The following is a 6988-nucleotide window of genomic DNA, read 5'->3' on the forward strand; positions in this document are numbered from 1 at the left end:
AAGTATTTATCCTTTTGTAAACTCTTCTAAGTCAACACAACAAACAGTTTTAACAAAAAGACAGTCAGACCTATAAAGTCCAAGTTACAGGTAGTTTCTCTGAACTGAATTTTATTTACTGTTCTTTTCTTTTTGGTTGAATATCCCCAAATCAATCTTTTCAAAAGTAGAAGTAGTCATTTTTTTCCCAGTACCTCTTTAATATTCAGCCCTGCATATTAACCCTCCCTATGTGTTATATACAATTACTAATACATATGATTAATCACTAATTTCCCACATCTTAGATTCTTAGACTTATTCAGAATCCCAAATTTTCACAATTCCACCATGCTGATTTAAACTCCATGGTGTCATTTTCGCCATTAAGATTGTTTCAAGAAATGTATAACCCAGATTCTTCAAATTGTCCAACTTGAAGATAAAAATGAAGTTATGCTACCAGTAAGAAATAGTAATCCTCTCACAGTGAGCTTTAGCCCTGAAATTGATGAAAGGTTAGTTCATATCCAAAACTACCTTCCCAAATATTTGAGTTCAGGAGTTGGGACATTAGTTTGGAATAGATTTCAATGTGTTATTTAAAATCTATTTGTGTTCTGCTTTAAAATCCTTTTTTTAAATATGCCCACCATTGCAGAGATATCCAGTGAGATTCAATTTTGTGGATCTATCTTAATATTAAATATGTTTTGTCTTCTGTTCAAAACAACAGTCTTAAGACTGTGAACACTAATTCTTATTGCTTTTTAAATCCTTAGGGCCATTTCTTATGCTGGCTGTCACCTTCAACTGAAGGTGCCGATGTTATGTACCAAATTTATCAGATATTCTCTCCTCCTTTATAAAACATTTTTTCTCCAGTGCAGTGTCAGTCTCCTTATTCTTTGTATTTGGATTATTTGTTTGTTTATGTCAGTGTTTTAAAACTTCATATACAGATTCCTGTCTATAGTAATCATGTTACCATCAATGAGCAATGCTTATACTTAATCCAGATATTCTGCTTAATTTATCTTAATGGAATAAATTTATTTTGAAAATCTTTCCAATCTCTTCATGGGGCATCTACAAAAGGCTGTTTCCAAATATTAGTACTAAAACTATGTCCATAACTTTCTTTTCACTCTATAGGTTTGCTTTTCTTCCCTTGGATTTAATCATAAAAGTACCAGCCTCAATCAAATATCTCTCTCAAACAAGAAGAAATGTCTTCCTTAGTCAACTGGAAACTTGTTTTAGAAGAAATAATGTTTTCTGTTAACAGAGACAAGAGCTAGTATAAGTCTCCTAATATCAGTTCATCTCTCTGCCATGCCCACAGTTAAAGTAATGTGCTCTCAATAAATGTGTCTAGACAAAGAATGTCTGGAGGTTTTATTCTAATGATGCTGTAACAGTAATTCCAATTACTGCTTTGAATCTGACTAAAAAGTCTATCAAATGGAAAGATTGTCACTCAAAAAGAAAATGATATGAAATAATTGATAAATCAAAGCAATTGGCACTTTGTCTCTTATCTGAAATTAAGCAATTGGGTGTGGAGAGTGAAGAGTAGTTCAGTTTTTGATTAATGCTGAACCAAGTATCTATACAGGTTTAGAAGACAGGTAGCTAAGATTTTAAATGTTAACATTTTAAGGGAGCTATATGATCCTATTCTTTAGTTTGGCTGACATATTTTTCCATCTTTCTCTGAATTGAACTCCATACTCTTCTCAATGACAGTGACGTGATACCCAGTGGGGTTATACACTTGAATGCTACACTTGTGAGTATTGATTTGTGCATGTTTTTCAAGAGGTTTGAAAACAGTTTTTCAAGTGGCTTGATCTCTTTATATCATCATAGATAGATTGGTAGCCAACTAGTTCACAGATCACCTTTGAGTTGCACTGGTCCATGTCAAATGATGAATATATCTGAAGACCAAGTGCCAAAAGGGAAAAAAAGCTTCTCTGAGCATTTGGAAGAGTTTATTGTAGCTTCAGCATATTATATATACACATGCATATATATATATATATATATATATATGTATATACACACACATTTATATATATTATGTATATAAATATAGTGTGTATATATAAATAATGTGTATACATATATACTATGTATACAATATACATCAGTTCAGTTCAGTTCAGTTCAGTTCAGTCGCTCAGTCGTGTCCGACTCTTTGCGACCCCATGAATTGCAGCACGCCAGGCCTCCCTGTCCATTACCAACTCCCAGAGTTCACTCAGACTTGCGTCCATCGAGTCAGTGATGCCATCCAGCCATCTCATCCTTCGTCATCCCCTTCTCCTCCTGCCCCCAATCCCTCCCAGCATCAGAGTCTTTTCCAATGAGTCAACTCTTTGCATGAGGTGGCCAACGTATTGGAGTTTCAGCTTTCGCATCATTCCTTCCAAAGAACACCCAGGGCTGATCTCCTTCAGAATGGACTGGTTGTATCTCCTTGCAGTCCAAGGGACTCTCAAGAGTCTTCCCCAACACCACAGTTCATAATATATACTAAATATATAGTATTTGTTTTGTTATGTATACACACACAAATATATACATCTATCTAGCTATGAGAGAAACTTTCTTAATGAAAGATGTCTTGAATTATTGCATTAATTTATATTATAATGGAAATGCTTTATCTCTTTACCTCCTGTTTGACCTAGAATGTTCTTTACACTATTTTTCATCTGAATAACTGCTGGTTAAATTGATAGCATCAGTTAAAGTTGAAAAGTTCAAATCTGACTTGTATGTCTTGCTTAAAGTTACTGTATCTGTACAGCTAATTTTTAAAATTATCATTTTACATAGATCAGTCCAGTATAAATATTTTTTAGCATTCTTATAACTTGATTTTTAAAAATAACAATTGAAATGACATCAATGATCAATCACCTGTGCTTCTTCCACTGCTGAGGGAAAAAAAAAAGAAAAATGAAAAAACCTTCTATGTAGTTGAGTTCCAAGGGAAAATCAAGACATTATTACCAGACATTTGTTAGCCAGAAAAATGCTCTGTTGGTTCAGTGGTATAGACACTGACATGTTCAATGTACCAGTGCAATTGAAATATATACATTTATAATTATCCTGTCAAAAAAAAAAAACTTAAGTAAAATAACTGTGTATTAAACCAACTATTCACTCATCTTTTCACTCTATTTGCATCACTACAGTACAAGAACAAATGAATAAAAGAACTTCTAGTAGAAAAGAAAAAAATGCAAACCTCATCCCCACTTTGTGGGTTGCTATGTGCTAAAATGACCACAATAAAAGGCTCATGAGCTAACTGAAATGCAATGATAAAATGACAACTGAAGCATTTCATTTAAAAAAAAAAAAAACCAAAAACTCAAACTTGTGAGAAAAAAACCCACAACAGTATGAGGTTGGTAGTATATGTACAGTTTTACAGTTACAAATAAATAGCATTTTATAACTGTTGTTGGTTTAAGTACTAGAAATTAGGTCTGAGAAATTTCTTTCTGAACTCTACAACTTGAAGTCTTCTAAATAAAGCCAAAGAATAAAAATTCTTCATTGTTTTTAGTAATCTATTACCTGCAGAACTTAGGGCTTACCAAATAATGTTAACACCAAAGAGTCAGCCCCTCCTGACATCTGGAAGCCAGGACAGATAAGCTGACTCAAGCAAGTAGGGAGATACTTTACTTCCTGCTTTCTCTGCATAGCTCTGTACCTCTATTTTGCACCATTACAATGATTTCCTTTTGTGATGTTTTCCTTGGTGGGTTTAATTTCTTTTCCCTCTTAATATAGCTAGAATGATATCTCTAGTCTTGGTATTTAAATCAAAACCAAATGTACTTTGAAAGAATTACAGTTTTTTTTTTTTTTCTGTTTCTAAGAAAACAGCAACTCTTCTGAAATCACCTTAGTTGTTCCAGGGTTCCACATCTAGAAAAGAAACAGATTACTGAGGCACAACCCACTCTGGGGGTTTTGGCCCTGTTCCTAACCCTGCAGGAATATCTATCTCCAGTCTGTACTTTATTCCCAGAACATGGATGCAATGTGAAAGCCTTTCTGCACAGGACCAATGGAGAAAAGGGGAAACAAATGGAAACTGGTACCATGGGAAGAATGAGAATGTTAACTCTCTGGGGCCAGCACAAAGCACAGCAGGAGTAAAGCCAGCATCTACTTCACACTCTAGCAGGTAACCTGGATTATATCCCAGCTAGCTTGACTGACCTGTGCATTCCAGAAATTGTCAAGGATCAAATCTCAGACTTTTCCCTTTCCATGCTTGTTAAAATTTCTAGTATAAACGTAAATTTTTCTCTTCGTTAAAATGATCCATCCCAGGCATCCATCCACTGGCAAATAATGCTATATGATACCACAAGGGTACATACACTATACTTTGTCCTTCTGGACTGAAACATACATGAACCTTCCTATTCCTCCAATACTGTCACAAAGCCTATGATTGAAAATCTCTAATTTTGCTTTGTTTTGGAGTTATTATACATATCCTCAGTACTTCAGCACAGAAGTTGTATAATTTTGTTCTCTACTAAGGAAAGGGAGTTTCAAGGTCCAGTAACCTCTAATCATCTTAAAAGTAGCCATAGCAAGAACTATGGTCCATATGACCTATCACCAGACAGACAAGCAAACTACACCTTGTGAAAGCTAAGAGATCCAGCAATTCATGATGTTAGTGCTTGCATCTTTTATCACTCTATCCCCAGAGTTAGATTTTTCTTGGCTGGAGTCCAAAAATCCCAACCTATCATCTGGGTAGAAGAGATTCTTATTATTATCACAGATTAGACGAATGTGTCTCAGAGAATTTATTGTTTCCATACCATGAGATGGAGCTGCCTGGCCTAGAAACCATCTCTAAATACAAACTGCCCATCAGTCAGCCTGAGATCTTCATTAGAGGCATAAGAGCTGTTCAGAATCTGTGGGAAGTAATGGGTTGCAGCTTCCTCAATTGCAGTTTAGGTTGAGAAGGTTGTTCTCTGCTCAGACGGCTGACTGACATCACCAGTCAGCACAAGTGCTATGCATGGTACTGATGGGCTGGCATGAGTCCCTTGCATCGTCCCAATCCATGAAATATCAATGTCACCAACAGTCTGAGATAAGTCCTGACTGAAAGGGTGAGACAGAGGCTTGTGACTTCAATTTGCCAGATATCCCTGTAATTATAATACTGAACCACTTACTAAAAACTAAGTGGTTTCTGTCTTGTAGAAAAGGGCAGAATGTGATTGTCAGTGTCCCTTCAGAAGAGTTGATCAATATCCTTGGCACTGTGGGAAACAGTGTGAGGAGTACGACCTCGATCATCTCTATTACATGGCCTGGGGTTAGGACACTTTAATGATCCGTGTCACAGCCCCTTCGTATGCTTGACTTGGATCCTGCATATGGGGACTATCTTTTTCCTTTGGAGAGAAAAATCGTCTGCCTTCATCATGCTTCCATACCATGGCATGATGGTTCTGATACTCATGCAAGTATTTCCTTTTTTCCTTTGGAATTGTCCCTTCTGCCTCTAATTTAGTCCGAGCTTGCCTCCTCTTAAGTTTAAGGTGGTACTGTTTGGCATTGACATAGAGAGGCTCTTCTTCAAGCATCTTCGGCCCAGGGAGAGGGGTTCTCTGAATTGTAGGCACAGAGCCAGCACCAGGTAGCATCATGACCATCACTCCTGAATTAACCACATTGCCTGCCACCGGAAATGTCACAGTGACAGTCAGTCCCTTACCCACTGCTGGTTGTGTTAGTGTCGGCTTCCATATGAACAATCTGTGCTCCTGCCAGACTGGCTGTGGGGATGGTGATCATGCCTTGCTGGAGAATGGTGCCATCTCCATTAACTGGCTGATAGACAATGGTCTGCCCTTCAGCAGTCTGTGCCACTTGCTGCCCCTGGAGAGCAATCTGCTGCTGTGTCTGTGTCTGGCCAGCAGTGACGGCCGTCTGGGCTGCTGGATGATGATCTGCTGGGTCTGGCCCTACTGGCCCTGTGCTTGCTCAGCCTGCCCACCCTGGATCTGGATCTGTCCTGGTGGGACCAGCTGTATCTGCTGCAAAACCCGTGTCCCAGACACAGGTACCTGCGTGATGGTTTGACCTTATCCACCAGGAAGAGTCTGCACCATGATGTGTTGGCCAGCTGATGTGACTAACCAGCCTCCACTGACCTGTACCATTAGTGGCTGCCCTTGGACCTGCTGCTGAGTCTGTCCAGCCTGTACAATAGTCTGCTCTGTTGAACTATTGCTGTTTGCTGCATAGTGTTTCATGGTCCCTCCAAGTCAGAGTCCTGTCCACTGTCAGATTCACCCGGGAGATCCTAGAAGACGGCCAGATGCACTCCACGCCTCACTCCCCCGATTCACTGCCCATGCTGATTGGTTCCAGTACTGGACCCCGAAACTCAAGCAGAGGCTCCAGCCACTGCTGCCGACACCACTGCCTCTGCCTCGCAAAATAGCAGCCCTTCCTCCCAAAATCATGTGGGTACGGACAAAATTACAGGACATATTGCATATAAGACTATATTTAAGCAATATAATGTCTAATCCTTATTAGATATTAAACCACAGAAGGAGAGCATCTGTATGTTGTTTATGTATATTTTTTAACATCTGTTGTTCAACATATAATAATATTTATTAAATATTGAATCAATATAGGTTGACTGGATCTGCATTATAATTGTACATCTGAGAAAATGTTCTTCCATAAGAACATTAGAGACACTTAACAAAATCACATACAAAAGTAGTGGTGGTAAAACAACGCTGAAGACTCTTTAAAAAGCCTAATTTTTTAGCACTTTTTAACTTCTGGGGTATAAATCCTCCCACTATGGTGAAAGTAAAGTTGCTAATAGATGTCACTGAACTTAGACCTGAAAATTCACTCTCACATCATTTACATAACTGTACTTTTCTGATGCATGAAAATATACCTTGAGCCTGGT

The 6988-nt window shown here is 38.0% G+C and overlaps 1 pseudogene; it reads right to left on the reverse strand.

The window, feature by feature from the left end:
- Positions 1–5363: 5363 nt before the first annotated feature.
- On the reverse strand, positions 5364–6305 carry LOC128062467 (nuclear transcription factor Y subunit alpha-like; annotated as a pseudogene).
- Positions 6306–6988: the final 683 nt, after the last annotated feature.

This window comes from Budorcas taxicolor, chromosome 17 (assembly GCF_023091745.1).
Source record: "Budorcas taxicolor isolate Tak-1 chromosome 17, Takin1.1, whole genome shotgun sequence".
NCBI classification, from domain to species: domain Eukaryota; kingdom Metazoa; phylum Chordata; class Mammalia; order Artiodactyla; family Bovidae; genus Budorcas; species Budorcas taxicolor.